The sequence below is a fragment of the Lolium perenne genome, chromosome 4 (genome assembly GCF_019359855.2).
Source record: "Lolium perenne isolate Kyuss_39 chromosome 4, Kyuss_2.0, whole genome shotgun sequence".
In the NCBI taxonomy this organism is placed as follows: Eukaryota; Viridiplantae; Streptophyta; class Magnoliopsida; order Poales; family Poaceae; genus Lolium; species Lolium perenne.
In genome coordinates, this window is record NC_067247.2 from 114,966,601 (window position 1) to 114,982,535 (window position 15,935).

Genomic DNA, 15,935 nt, shown 5'->3' on the forward strand with positions numbered 1-15,935 from the left:
CCGGTCTTACGAGCGTTTAGAATCACGCGTAAAGCTAGAATCCAGCCTAACCACCAGCCGAAAAGCCAGCGCTGGATCCATCCTATTCGAAAAGCAACGCAGTTAGTTGAGCAACAACGATTGGCGCTCAAAAACTGCCTACTGTTAATTCACATGGGATAGGCAGACGATGCTTACCCAGATGGAATCCATGCGTTAGATCCCTCCGATTCCCAATCTTCTCCACGGCTGGCGGGAATAGTCTGCGCACCAGACGGAATTACAAAGAGGACAGGGGTAGATCCAGATCTGGTGGAGGCGGAGCCCGGGGGTGGTGGTGGGGGCGGGGCCGGCTCGGCGGCGGACGACGCCATAAGGTAGGTGGGCAGGATAGCGTGGCGGCGGAGGGGCGGTATGTGAGCTCCTCCAGTCTCGGACGGAGGGGAAAGCTTTGGGTCAGCTCTTCCAGTCAATAGTCAACACATTTCGAAAGCAACGGTCAAGTCAAAACCACCGCGGCTCCCTAGCCGTCACCGGTAACGGAAGGCCTCTGAACAGACGGCAACCCTCCCGTCCGAGCCTCTGGAAGGGGTTTCAAACTAGAGGGAGGGGAAAACTGAGGAAAAGTTAAGAGGCTGGGGAAAACTGAGTACAACTAACGAACCAGGGGCACGAAACTAGAAATCCCTATGCTTTATTACTACCGTTGACAAAATTGTTTCATGTTTTCAAAACCAAAGCTCTAGCACAAATATAGCAATCGATGCTTTCCTCTTTGAAGGACCATTCTTTTACTTTTATGTTGAGTCAGTTCACCTATTTCTCTCCACCTCCAGAAGCAAACACTTGTGTGAACTGTGCATTGATTCTTACATACTTGCTTATTGCACTTGTTATATTGCTTTGCATTGACAACTATCCATGAGATATACATGTTACAAGTTGAAAGCAACCGCTGAAACTTAATCTTCCATTGTGTTGCTTCAATGTCTTTACTTTAATTTATTGCTTTATGAGTTAACTCTTATGCAAGACTTATTGATGCTTGTCTTGAAAGTACTATTAATGAAAAGTCTTTGCTTTATGATTCATTTGTTTACTCATGTCATTACCATTGTTTTGTCGCTGCATTCATTACATATGCTTACAATAGTATGATCAAGGTTATGATGACATGTCACTCCAGAAATTATCTTTGTTATCGTTTACCTGCTCGGGACGAGCAGAACTAAGCTTGGGGATGCTGATACGTCTCCGACGTATCGATAATTTCTTGTGTTCCATGCCACATTATTGATGATATCTACATGTTTTATACACACTTTATGTCATTATTATGCGTTTTCTGGACTATTTTGCCTTGCCGTTCCTTCGGGAGGTGTTGATATAAACGCCGTTCCCATGGCTCCAACTCCTGCCATTGCCATGTTATATAATGCCTCCCTTGGATCTCCTGGGGGTGACCTAGACGCTAAGATGAAAGCTTGTGTCGCCATGTATCCTGCTTCCGGTGTTTTTGGGATAATATTCCCCCTCGTGTCGATTGACATAAAGGACATGTCGAGGTTTTGGATTAGAGTCTCTCTTTCAGCTTAGATATTTTGCAGCCGAGATCTTGCACTCCTCCGAGCTTCTCTGTGACTATCTCCCGAAGTTTCTGAGTGTCGACTTAATTCCGCTCGTCGCCTGCTTGATGCGGAAGCTGCTTCTCTTCTTCTGTTCAAGGCAGCTGTTTGTTTTTCCAACTCTCTTCCAGCTTGGGCGAGTCTATATTGATAAGCTTGCATTTCTTCGACTGTAGCAGTTGTCTCCATTGGTTCAGAGCCATCTAAAGCTTTCGCAGCTCTATCCCAGGCTGCTTGTGGAAGTTGAACTCTGACACGTGGTGTGGGCCCGACATATTTAGTGCCCAAACCTCTCCTTAGATCTGAGGGATCGACATAGGGATTTCCCAAATCATCGAAAGCCTCTGATGTTTCCTCTTGATCGCGACTTGCCTCTCCAATGGCATAAACTTGGTGATATTTTGGAGTTGTCACTTTGCTTGGTTTGGTGACACCATCATAGAGATTGGTGAAGACCTTCCCAATAGACATGGATTTGTCGATGAAGTCGAAGCTGTCGGTATCGCTTGAATCATCGCTTATATAGGAGTCCGCAGATGACTCGAAGGACATGTCGCTGAAGATCTTGGCGAGTTTTTCGCTTTCATTGCTGCCGATGAAGCATGGCGACGAAATCTCCTTGTCGCTTGACTCAATGGATGATACTGAGTTTGAGAAATCAGGATCAACCGCCGATAATCCCGACGAGATCGGAATTTCGAGACGATACACTCCTTCTTTCTCGACGCGGAAATCAAACTTTCCAATCGTCATCTTCATGAGCTCCTCCAGATACGCATATGCATCCAAACGGGAGGGCGGGTGAGGAATAAAATCAACGAGACCAGTTTCGATCTGTTTACCTCTGTCCATAATGTTGCTTGCTACTGATGAAGTCGACGATCTTGAACGTGCCATCGAGATCAGCTCCTTGTCGCCTCTAGATCCCACAGACGGCGCCAATTGACAAGGTATTAACTTGTCAATGCCTACGGATTGTAGACTAGGGTTTAGTTGGATGTAGAGGGCAAGTAGATCTCGAAGGTTTCAGCCGAAAAGTACTCGACGAATATGAAAACTAGGGTTTTAGAAACAATGATTCGATGATCTCTTTGTTCCTCGACTCCCCCTTATATAGGAGGCGGAGCCGAGGGATTCGTATTGTACAAGTTACGTAGTCAGGAAGGTTTCTAACTCCTCCCGCAAGATTACAAATAATACTTCCTATTACAACTCTAGCTTTCCTTAACAATATCTTGGGCTTCCGAGTCTTCTTATTCTTCGGGTAGTGGGCTTTCAATAAACCCCGGGTACTATCTTCGGCAGGCCCATTGGGGATGCCTATGTCAACGTGCACCAAAAACTTATGTTAAGCAAGATAAGCAACGAGGTGATAGCAAATTAGATATAGAACATCAAGCACGAAGGCTATCACAATTTAAAGCGCATAGGTAAAGGAGCTCGGGTTGATAAGCAACCGGTGCACGAGGAGACGACGATGTATCCCGAAGGTCACACCCTTGCGAGTGCAACTCTCTTTTGTAGCGGTGTGGAGGCACAATGCACTCCAATATGCCACTAGGCCACCGTGTTCTCCTCGAGCCTTTCCCACCAAAGGGAAAGCCTCGATCCACTAAGGGACCCTTAAGGGTGGTCACCGAACCCGTACAAGCTTGGATCAAACACCCAAGTATCAAGTTTAAGGCAAACTCCACAACACCGGAGGCTCTCAAGTACAAGACCACAAAGGCTAGTACGCCACAAAGGCGACAAGGCCACGAAGGCAACAACACCACTAAGATCAACAAGCCCTCAAGAACCCTAGAGGGAACACACACAAACTCACACGAGACCGAAACCCTGTAGAGAACCCAAACTGATGCACCTAATGCAATGGCTAAGAACAACACTAAGATTCCCAAGTCCTTCTCTCCCAAATTCCAACAAATCTACAAAAGCTATTGGAGGATTAGGGGAGGAAGAACAAAAAGTAGGAGGAACATCAAATTACTCCAAGATCTTGATCTACCAAGATCCCCTCACAAGGAGAGGGATTCACTTGGTGAAATAGTAGATCTAGATCTCCTCTCTCCTTTTTCCCAAAAAGATGCAAGAAATAGTGGAGAGATCAAGAGGAGGGATAAGCTCTTCTAGGTCAACAATAGAGGAGAGAGAATAGATGGGAAGAGCTAGTGTGGACGAAGGTGGAAGAAAGGTATAAATAGGAGCCCAGAAAATACATTCGTTGGGGGCAGATTCACGCCCAACCAGTACAACCTCTTGCACTACCGGTAGTAGCTCTTATGTATAATAGGGCATCTAAATATAGGCAGAAAAACATCTTGGGCTGGCACTACCGCCTGTTGTACCGGTAGTATCGGCCAGCAGCAAAGCAGCACAAATAATCACATGAGGAGAGGGGGCATCGAGCTGGGCTGGGGAACCTGGCCGGCCCATGGCGGCAGTGAGCAAGCGCAGCAGGGGGCGAGGCGCACACGTGGCTATACGCAGCGAGCGGGAGGCGGGGTGGTGTCGAGCGAGGAGCAGGTCCCGCGTGGGATCGAGCATGCAGCGGCAACAGCAGCGCGCGAGTGGGCCGGCGTGGGTGGCTGATGTCTACGGGAGCTTCTATTCTTGTAGACAGTGTTGGGCCTCCAAGAGCAGAGGTTTGTAGAACAGCAGCAAGTTTCCCTTAAGTGGATCACCCAAGGTTTATCGAACTCAGGGAGGAAGAGGTCAAAGATATCCCTCTCATGCAACCCTGCAACCACAAAGCAAGAAGTCTCTTGTGTCCCCAACACACCTAATAGGTGCACTAGTTCGGCGAAGAGATAGTGAAATACAGGTGGTATGAATGAATATGAGCAGTAGTAACGGCGTGTAGTTGATGGTGGTAATATGGTAGCAGTAGTAACGCAGCAGTAGTAACGCAGTAAAACAGTAAACAAGCAGTGATAGCAGTATTTAGGAACAAGGCCTAGGGAATAGACTTTCACTAGTGGACACTCTCAACTTTGATCACATAACAGAATAGATAAATGCATACTCTACACTCTCTTGCTGGATGATGAACACATTGCGTAGGATTACACGAACCCTCAATGCCGGAGTTAACAAGCTCCACAATTCAATGTTCATATTTAAATAACCTTAGAGTGCAAGAAAGATCAACACGACTAAACCAAGTACTAACACAGCATGCACACTGTCACCTTCACACTATGTAGGAGGAATAGATCACATCAATACTATCATAGCAATAGTTAACTTCACAATCTACAAGAGATCATGATCATAGCATACGCCAAGTACTAACACGGATGCACACACTGTCACCATTACACCGTGCAGGAGGAATAAAACTACTTTAATAACATTGCTAGAGTAGCACATAGATAAATTGTGATACAAAACACATTGCAATCATAAAGAGATATAAATAAGCACTTCACTATGCCATTCATAACAGTGAGTAAGTATTCTGTGAAATATAGCCTAAGAGACCCACACGGTGCACGCACTGTCACCTTTACACACGTGGGACAAGGAGTCTCCGGAGATCACATAAGTAAAACTCACTTGACTAGCATAGTGACATCTAGATTACAAGCATCATCATATGAATCTCAATCATGTGAGGCAGCTCATGAGATTATTGTATTGAAGTACATAGGAGAGAGATGAACCACATAGCTACCGGTACAGCCCCGAGCCTCGATGGAGAACTACTCCCTCCTCATGGGAGCAGCAGCGGTGATGAAGATGGCGGTGGAGATGGCAGCGGTGTCGATGGAGAAGCCTTCCGGGGGCACTTCCCCGCTCCGGCAGGGTGCCGGAACAGAGACTCCTGTCCCCCAGATCTTGGCTTCGCGATGGCGGCGGCTCTGGAAGGTTTCTGTGGGTTTCGTTCTTCGTAATAGGGTTTTCGCGACGGAGGCTTTAAATAGGCGAAGAGGCGGCGCAGGAGGGCTGAAGGGGCGACGACACTATAGGGCGGCGCGGCCAGGGCCTGGGCCGCACCGGCCTATGGTCTGGGGGCCCAGTGCCCCCCCTCTGGTCCCTCTCGTGTGTTCTGGATGCTTCCGGTGAAAATAGGAACCTGGGTCTTGATTTCGTCCGATTCCGAGAATATTTCGTTACTAGGATTTCTGAAACCAAAAACAGCAGAAAACAGGAACTGGCACTTCGGTATCTTGTTAATAGGTTAGTTCCAGAAAATGCACGAATATGACATAAAGTGTGTATAAAACATGTAGATATCATCAATAATGTGGCATGGAACACAAGAAATTATCGATACGTCGGAGACGTATCAGCATCCCCAAGCTTAGTTCTGCTCGTCCCGAGCAGGTAAAACGATAACAAAGATAATTTCTGGAGTGACATGCCATCATAAACTTGATCATATTGTAAACATATGTAATGAATGCAGCGATCAAAACAATGGTAATGACATGAGTAAACAACTGAATCATAAAGCAAAGACTTTTCATGAATAGTACTTAAAGACAAGCATCAATAAGTCTTGCATAAGAGTTAACTCATAAAGCAATAAATCAAAGTAAAGGTATTGAAACAACACAAAGGAAGATTAAGTTTCAGCGGTTGCTTTCAACTTATAACATGTATATCTCATGGATAATTGTCAACATAGAGTAATATAACAAGTGCAATATGCAAGTATGTAGGAATCAATGCACAGTTCACACAAGTGTTTGCTTCTTGAGGTGGAGAGAGATAGGTGAACTGACTCAACATAAAAGTAAAGAGAATGGTCCTTCGAAGAGGAAAGCATCGATTGCTATATTTGTGCTAGAGCTTTTATTTTGAAAACATGAAACAATTTTGTCAACGGTAGTAATAAAGCATATGAGTTATGTAAATTATATCTTACAAGTTGCAAGCCTCATGCATAGTATACTAATAGTGCCCGCACCTTGTCCTAATTAGCTTGGACTACCGGATCATCGCAATGCACATGTTTTAACCAAGTGTCACAATGGGGTACCTCCATGCCGCCTGTACAAAGGTCTAAGGAGAAAGCTCGCATTTTGGATTTCTCGCTTTTGATTATTCTCAACTTAGACATCCATACCGGGACAACATGGACAACAGATAATGGACTCCTCTTTAATGCATAAGCATGTGGCAACAATTATTATTCTCATATGAGATTGAGGATATATGTCCAAAACTGAAACTTCCACCATGAATCATGGCTTTAGTTAGCGGCCCAATGTTCTTCTCTAACAATATGCATGCTCCAACCATTAAGGTGGTAGATCTCTCTTACTTCAGACAAGACGGACATGCATAGCAACTCACATGATATTCAACAAAGAATAGTTGATGGCGTCCCCAGAAACATGGTTATCGCACAACAAGCAACTTAATAAGAGATAAAGTGCATAAGTACATATTCAATACCACAATAGTTTTTAAGCTATTTGTCCCATGAGCTATATATTGCAAAGGTGAATGATGGAATTTTAAAGGTAGCACTCAAGCAATTTACTTTGGAATGGCGGAGAAATACCATGTAGTAGGTAGGTATGGTGGACACAAATGGCATAGTGGTTGGCTCAAGGATTTTGGATGCATGAGAAGTATTCCCTCTCGATACAAGGTTTAGGCTAGCAAGGTTATTTGAAACAAACACAAGGATGAACGGTGCAGCAAAACTCACATAAAAGACATATTGTAAACATTATAAGACTCTACACCGTCTTCCTTGTTGTTCAAAACTCAATACTAGATATTATCTAGACTCTAGAGAAACAAAATATGCAAACCAAATTAGCAAGCTCTAAGTGTTTCTTCATTAATGGGTGCAAAGTATATGATGCAAGAGCTTAAACATGAGCACAACAATTGCCAAGTATCAAATTATCCAAGACATTTTAGAATTACTACATGTAGTATTTTCCAATTCCAACCATATAACAATTTAACGAAGAAGAAACTTCGCCATGAAAATTAAAAGCTAAGAACACATGTGTTCATACGAACCAGCGGAGCGTGTCTCTCTCCCACACAAGCATTTATTCAAACAAAAACAAAAACAAAAACACACAGACGCTCCAAGTAAAGTACATAATATGTGGCCGAATAAAAATATAGTTTCAAGAGAAGGAACCTGATAATTTGTAGATGAAGAAGAGGATGCCTTGGGCATCCCCAAGCTTAGATGCTTGAGTCTTCTTAGAATATGCAGGGGTGAACCACCGGGGCATCCCCAAGCTTAGACTTTTCACTCTTCTTGATCATAGTATATCATCCTCCTCTCTTGACCCTTGAAAACTTCATCCACACCAAACTCGAAACAAACTCATTAGAGGGTTAGTGCATAATCAAAAACTCACATGTTCAGAGGTGACACAATCATTCTTAACACTTCTGGACATTGCTCAAAGCTACTGGAAGGTAATGGAACAAAGAAATCCACCCAACACAGCGAAAGAAGCAATGCGAAATAAAAGGCAGAATCTGTCAAAACAGAACAGTCCGTAAAGACGAATTTTAAAAGGGCACCAGACTTACTCAAATGAAAATGCCCAAATTGAATGAAAGTTGCGTACATATCTGAGGATCACTCACGTAAATTGGCATAATTTTCTGAGATACCTACAGAGAATTAGACCCAGATTCGTGACAGCAAAGAAATCTGTTTCTGCGCAGTAATCCAAATCTAGTATTCACTTTACTATCAAAGACTTTACTTGGCACAACAAAACACAAAACTAAGATAAGGAGAGGTTGCTACAGTAGTAAACAACTTCCAAGACACAAATATAAAACAAAGTTGTTGACACCGATTTTTGCTCATGATATTAGCGTGAGCCAACAATCATAAATATGACAAATCAATAAATGAGAAGCCTACAAATACTCACTCTGATAGAAAAAAGACAAAATACTAGTAAATTGTTACCCAAAAAAAAGATAGCGAGAAACATAGATACAATTAATCATATATTAATAAGCAAAGGTTTACTCTCAGCTGATTAGTTCATGAGCAGAATAGATACGTGCAATCTACACTACTTAAAAAGGAAGAACATGTTCCTTATTCTGCCAATACGTCGTTGCCTTTCGTCGTTCGTCGCGCTTCCTCGCGCATCGCCCGCGCCTAAATGGGCCAAGTCCAGCAAATCACTAGCACCCTCTTCGTCGGTCCGTGTGCATCCGTCAAAGCACACTCCCGTATCGAATCGAGCGAGCACACCCGAATACCCACCTCTCCCCAGTTCTTGCGCCGCCAGGCATCCTGACCGCCGCCGCCGGCTTGCCCACCCACACACGTCCGTGCTCCACGCGCTCTCTTCCCCGCCCACCTCCTAGGCCAGCCATGGAGATCCATCTCCCGCCGCCGCAGCAAGCACTGCCGCTCACTGACCTTGCGACCGCCATCCGCATGGTAGACGAGGTTGAGGCTGCGGTCTCCGCCCCATCATCCTCTACTGCAGCTGCCGTAGTGGACACCCTGCTCCACCCTTCCACATACGGATCCGTGCCCCTCGCACGCCGCCCTCACCTGCCTGGTTCATGCATGCTATACCACCAGTCCAGCCAAGAGGAGACAAGCGAGGAGCGAGGAGCCACATGGCGTTGTCACCGATCCCATCACGATTTGTTGTGATCCTTGCTGCCCACCCTCCTGATTCGCGTCGCCGTCATGCCTCTATAGCTCAGATCTATCAAGCTGGTCGGATTCCAGGAGACGACTGAGGAGGACCGGCCGAATTCCAGGCATCTTGGCGCTGCTTGGACTGAATATCTCCACACCCGGCTCCAGATCTTGTCCACGACAGTATGATGAGGTGAAGTGGACTGCTCTTCAAGTGTTTGATTTAATGCCTCTGCTTTGTATTTGTTGTCCTGTGTGAACATTGTGCGGTGTTGACTATTGAGGCTTTTATAATTGCTAGGGAGATGGTCCCAATAGTGCTTTTGATTCATGTGAAGTAGACGGAACCTTGGGGCTGTACATGGGAGAGTGGATCAGGTGAGATACGACCATGCAAGGTCATCACTGCATTTTACACCGAACAACCATAATGTGGTAGTCTGTAGGTTAATCCAATTAGTTTATGCATTTAAAAAGTGCCGGATTGTAGCTCCTTCGTGTCTTTCATCCGTAGATCTACAGCAAGCTATCATTATTGTTTTCCATGAAAAACTAAGCTACCTGTATCATCGTACTTTGTTTAACAGGCTGATGCACGCCGGCTCTCTGTGCCACCGCGACGTGTCCACCGCATGCTCAACTTTCTTCCATCGACGACTATGACTGTGAGCGCCTCTTTACCTTTTTTTTTTTTGGAGAACAGCGCCTCTTTACCTGCTGGTGCTACCGCCGCATGCTCAACTTTCCGGCATTCCAGGTGAGGTTCGCTTGCAGCGTTTCCTTTTGTAGACCAAGGTTCACTTCGATTCATGTTAGTTGGAGTTGAGAGAATCTGGTCGTGCTTATAATTTTTTGCCCGCTGTGGGCTTCTGGCGGTTTGAGTGCGTTAGACGGCGAAAGGTAAGGTCAGTTTTCAGCAGGAGCGCTTGCCAATTGGGTCATTCCCACACCACCATTATGAATTTATGTGGGGCAGTGGTGCTTCATTCTTCAATAGTTCACACTATTATGTAGACACTCAGGTTTCTACAGTGGCAAATACAAGTAAAATATTAGAATTTATCTAGAGCAGTGGTGCTTCATCGTTTAATAGTTCAAACTATTATGAATAACAACAGTGGCAAATAGGAGTAAAATATTTTTTATCTGGTAGGCCAAACAAAAAAGATAGGATTATTCATGTTTAAAGCCAATTTCAGTGACCAAATGCCATGTACTCCTCAAGTTACAGTGTGACATTAAATTTTTTTCCTTCAATCTCCAATACTAGAAAGTTCTGGGTGCTACTTCATTGAAATTTTGCCTGATAGATTTATTGCAAAACTGGAATGCAATCAAAGGAGAAAATATATATTTGCTCCGATGACCTTCAATTTCATCAAATGTTCAAAAACAATTTTATTTAGATTTGTGATCTGTTATAGCTTAAGTAATATGCAACTTGCTGCCAGCAGACAGTGTAAATAAAGGCTGGAAAAGTTAGTTCAACAGTAATTTACTTTCTTGGGTTTCCCGTGTATTTTTTTTAGCAAAATAACTCGACGAGTTCACAGAAGTTCCTCTCTCTGTGTTCTCAAACTGATTTATGGGTTTCTCTACAAGCTATACTATAGAGATAGTGTGCAGTGAATTTTCCTCATCTGAAAAGGAGAAGTTGAAAACTGTGGAGGCAAAGATATGTGTTCCATTTTTCTATGATGAAAAGGACAAGCTATACAATAGAAATAGTCCAAACGAACCGAGCTGTCTAATCTTGAGGAAGAGTATATCGGGAAGTATGTGCTCCATTCATACAAAGGCTAATATTTAGAATCCTGGGAAGCATATAATTTATCATGCTGCTCTTTTAGGGTTATGGATGTCGTAAGGCGTATCTAGAAATATTTTTTAACATTATTTTCAAGTCATTTATCTCCTTGAATTATTACTTGCATTTTTGTGAGATGATTAATTGCTAAGTTATATTTCTATATTACATCTAGCACACATCATCATTACCAAGTTCCATTTCACCAATGTGTCAGAATAGATAAGATTATATTATTTCTTGTTCAGTCAACTCAGTCATTCAAAGTCTGTTCCAAAATATGAAACATGTTCGGTCTAAATGGTTTGTCAAAATTTAACGAGCACGTGCCTGATCATATACTTCAGGTACTTGTTTTTAACGCATGCTATCTGGCCATCTCTGAAGGAGGCCTTTTTTCCGAAAGCATTGCAAATGCTTGTTTCCTAAGAAGCTTCTCCTTATCAATGGTGTGAAAAAATGTGCCTCGTTTCCATTGGAATTCACCAGTAAGCATTTCAGTCCAAATTGCGCAAATAGATATACTCAAGAAAACATAATTGCAGAACGGTATGTTTCATAAGCAGCGACATATCACTATCAGTCCAATGGGGACATCTCCGCATCTTCGGTGGTTTGTACAACATAATAATCATCATTCTTGATAATTTGTCAAGTTCAGTGGATATGTTTTTTCCAAAGAAGTTCAGCCCTTGGTTTGGTACAAGTTAGAGATACTTGGTAAATCTCTGTGTGCTAAGAACGATGATAAACCAATATAGCTGTTCATTTTCTTGCACCTACCGAAATTCTTATTTTGTTGTGCGGCAAGTTTTCTGTTGATAATTGCAGGAAAATGTTCAAGCCATATGAACTTGGGTGCGTTGGAGCTCAAGACAAAGAGGATACACTCATTTTCTTTTTAACACGGGATGGGTAAAGGACACAAGCTATTCCATTAGATAAGATCGATGATTACATAATATCCCCAAAAGTCACAAGAAAACAAAAAATACAAACTGGTTCCTGGAATTTGTTTATGTCCGTTGGATGAAGGTGGATGCTAGCCTCAAGGTGCTTCGTGCCTTGCCTTCAGCTAGGCACTGGATCTCAGTCCCCCCATGGTGGCAGATGAAAGAAGAGAGGGACGGTGGCTAGACTTTCAGATTGAACCACCTGCTTGTAAGTATTAGAAGTACCATTCATATTTGTTTTGGAGAACATGCAAAATATTTGGACATCTTATCATTAAGTAGCTTCATTTGCATATAAACAGTATATCACCAGCCTTACAATTTATGTTGACTTCATGGTTACTTTGCGTATAGCAAGTATGGTCTCATCCTTTTGTTTCCTTCTGAAACATTGTGCCTACAACATAGAATGTGCAGTTATAAAACCTTCTTAACAATATTTCATAGTTGTTCTTTAGCAATGTACACACAAAAGATTATCATGTAGATAAAGCTTCTATTTTTGTTTGTTTTAACATAAATTCAGTTATGCTTTGTACACACCAAAGATTATCATGTAGAGAAAGTGGGAGAGAGGAAACAATAGAGAGGATTGGTTGTATGTCGAGAATGGAAATAGAACAAAACATCGAGCATTGTGTTTATATACAATGTGATTTTGCGGAATTCAGGTGCAGACCTTCTCGACACATGGGAAGAAAACAATTTGTGATGTCTCCTGAAATGTTCGTGGTCTCAGGGACACCTTGCTGCAGTTGGTGCAGAAGGCAGGGGTGTTCGTTGTCACTTTCCTGGGATCCTATCATTGTGGTTTCAGCCAAGGTAAGCACTTGCACCTGATGATATCGCTTAAAAGCCTCCTTTTAAAGTGGTAGTAGTACAGACTATCGAAGCTAGCTTCTATTGTTATTCATGTAATTCTGCTATTTTATTAGTTCTTACCTTTTGCGCTAATTTATCTTTCCATCCCTTTGCTTAAATTGCTTTTTGTTTGATAGTCTATGGAAGACACAAGAGTCAAAACAAACATCTTGATGATAGCAATAAACACAAGTATGAGGGTGACATAGTTTGCATGAAAAGGTTGAGCAAGAATCAACTATTTACGAAGCTGGATGCTAGCACAAGCAATCCATATCAACCTAGGCAAACCTGAGGAACGAGAGAAGGAGGAATTACCACTCATGGTAATCTGTAAGGCCCGATGATCGAAGTTATCAGGAGGGGTGATTGAGAGGAATGGCTATGATTGAAGGGGACATTTTTCTTGTGGAAGTGGAACGGGTATAGACATGTTTGACTACCTATATGGTGGTAGAAACAACATGCACGAGGTTGCTTGGGATCAAACAAAAATTGGAAGAAATACCTTTATGATCAGATAGTGCGATGGGTAGATGATAGCTATGTTTTGCATTGCTCTATGGACTTGAGTTGTTTGGGACGGCTCAATTGTCATGTACTGGCACACTGTTGGGATTTGTCTGTCTTCTCTCACATAGATGATGTTATATATTTCTGCTTGATTATACTTGCACTTGATGTCAACCGCCTTTGCTAAATAGTACTATAGTCTACTTTTTTATCTTCAATAAAGAGCATATATTAATATCACGGAGTATACCTAGCCTCTGCAACAACATTATGCTCTAATGACATAAAGGATTCATGCAACTAAAAAAGAGAAAAAAAATTTAAAAAAGAAATTAAAGGTTTCGCTATAGAGATTCTTAACTTGAAAAAACAACACTGACAGCACCAAAACAACCAGAAGCTCAGCTTCTCCATAAGCGATGCCTCCAAGAAGGAAACAGTGCAAAAACGCTGTCATTGTCTGATCATAGATCTTAAGTTTTCACAAGTCATCTCTCTCGAAACAATTCCTTTAACAAGAACATTGTCAGGCACAACCAATTAATGCCAGACCTTGGATTTTCACCCTGAAAGATAAGAATCTGAACTTCTCCTATGCAGTCGCCCCCACATACCATTAGGGTTACAAGTCACGAATCACCAAGCCAATTCCACCTCACCACAAAGATCCGACCATCATAGCTATTCCACTGATTTTGGCTTGATGACCTTCTCCGCTAGCACCATGGAAAGAAAACGAGCTCCATGATATTAACACCCAACAGAGCTTCGAAGCGCCCCCGCTGAAACCAAACGGCAAGATAAAAAACATGGGTGCGCATGACCGAAACCACCCGATCCAGCAATCTTCAGGCATTATTCGCACAATGAATTTCACCAGTAGGACCTTCTGGAACACGACAATCCACCCAGACTGGTAGAAACATGCATCCGATAGATCTTTAAACTTGGCCCGAGAAGAATCCTAGAACCGCCACCTTTATTCTTCAATGCGGACGAACATGCCCCCTTGCCGCCATCCGCCGCCCGACGACGATGAAGGAGGTATGCCTCGCTAAGCCGTCGCCGCCACGCCCATGGCAGAGTTGGTCAGCACAGCAGCCAACCGGAGGGGTTGACCGGACGCAGCAAGCCGGGCCCGTCATGCCTGGATCAAGCCCAGGCTAGCCCAGATCAGGCCCGAGTAGCCCCGCCGCCGCGCTGCAGTACCATGGTCGCCGACCCCAACCACCTGCAGCCATGCGCCGCCCCTTACCAGATCCATCCCCGCTGCCATGCCTGTTGACAACGAACCATAGGTTGAGGCCGCCGCGCCGCCTGAAGTCGCCACACTGCCGCGAGGATAGATGCAGCCGCCATCCCGGCGCACTTGAACCGCCGTGCAAGGCAGCCACGCCACCGAAGACCGCGTTGAAGCGCCCCTCGCCGAGCTCGTCGCCCACCATGGTCGCCACGGCCCGCGCCGTCGCCTCCGTGCGTGGGGGAAAGGGGCCCCCGGCGCCGCCAGTGCCCAGGCTTTGCCCGGCGCGCCCTCCGAAAGCGGTGACGAGGGGAGGGAGGGTGGGAGGGGGGCCTGGGGGCGAAGAGGCTAGGGTTCCTCCCCGTCGCCCACGGAAGCGACGCGGGAGGAAGAAAGCGTACTTATTTGTGTGACCATCTCATACACACTTAATCAATTAAATTTCCACCAATTGTCTTATGCAAAGATGACTTACATGGTGGAAAATCTCTAGGTTGTGCACCAGCCAGAAAGAATTCATGTTGGTCCACCTTGCTTAAATGCCCAACAAAGTAAGATCACCTTTCTCTATGTTTTGTTTTGTATGCTCATGAAATTAAGGACCAACTTATAGGTTTGAACCACACACGCATTTGCACAATAATGTTGTCTTGTTATTGCGTTCGGTATTATTATATTGTAGTATATTATGATATCCCTAATTTATTTTGAATTTCCATAGCGAGTTGTGAATTATATATGTGTATTGAGAAATGAAATTTGAAAACTCGTGGCAACGCACGGGCATATGTACTAGTGATACATATACATGGCTGCTTACATGGGTCACAATCACGTATATGCTTGACCGATGCAGCATGCAAAGATTAGCAGAGCCCATCATCTTAATTAATGTGCAAGGTGATTAGGAAGCCCAAAGCCCATGCAATGGCTGAAACATTCATCTGCTAACCAACATATGTCATATCTGACCGCAGTCCTGATCGCTAGAAAACTTACGCTCCAATCTGCAACCATCCACTACTCCCATGTATGTGCCCACGATTTTCACGACGTGTGCGCGCTCCGTCTCGGAGGAGTTCCTTGTTGGCCGCCTATATAAAGAACCAGCAGACAGCGCGCTCGACGCCCGTCACTGATCGCTGCCCAGGCCATGTATCGCTGATAACCCATCGCTCCGTTCCAGTCCATATCGCTGGCACACGCTCGCCCAGCCGAAATCCACCCGCGCCTGTGATGCTCGCCTACCATAGCTTGCTCACGCGCGTCCACAAATGCGCTGCCGCCATCGACTACATAGGCCACCGGGCTGCTCGTCGCCGAAACACGTCGCTGGCTGTTCGTCGCTGTA

The 15,935-nt window shown here is 44.2% G+C and overlaps 1 long non-coding RNA gene across 10 annotated transcripts in view; it reads left to right on the forward strand.

Annotated features, from left to right (window-relative positions):
• Window positions 1-13,512, forward strand: part of LOC127293687 (uncharacterized) — a 62,703-nt gene extending 49,191 nt beyond the window's left edge. The window contains exons 1-5 of one of the 10 annotated variants that reach the window (XR_007846047.2): window positions 9,919-9,967; window positions 11,365-11,505; window positions 11,829-12,178; window positions 12,642-12,792; window positions 12,969-13,512. This is a non-coding gene — a long non-coding RNA (uncharacterized lncRNA). Of the gene's footprint in view, window positions 1-9,918; window positions 9,968-10,315; window positions 11,506-11,740; window positions 12,179-12,496; window positions 12,793-12,968 lie in introns of those variants that run through there. The other 9 variants (XR_011742761.1, XR_007846050.2, XR_007846049.2 and 6 more) reach the window with 9 other exon arrangements.
• Window positions 13,513-15,935: the final 2,423 nt, after the last annotated feature.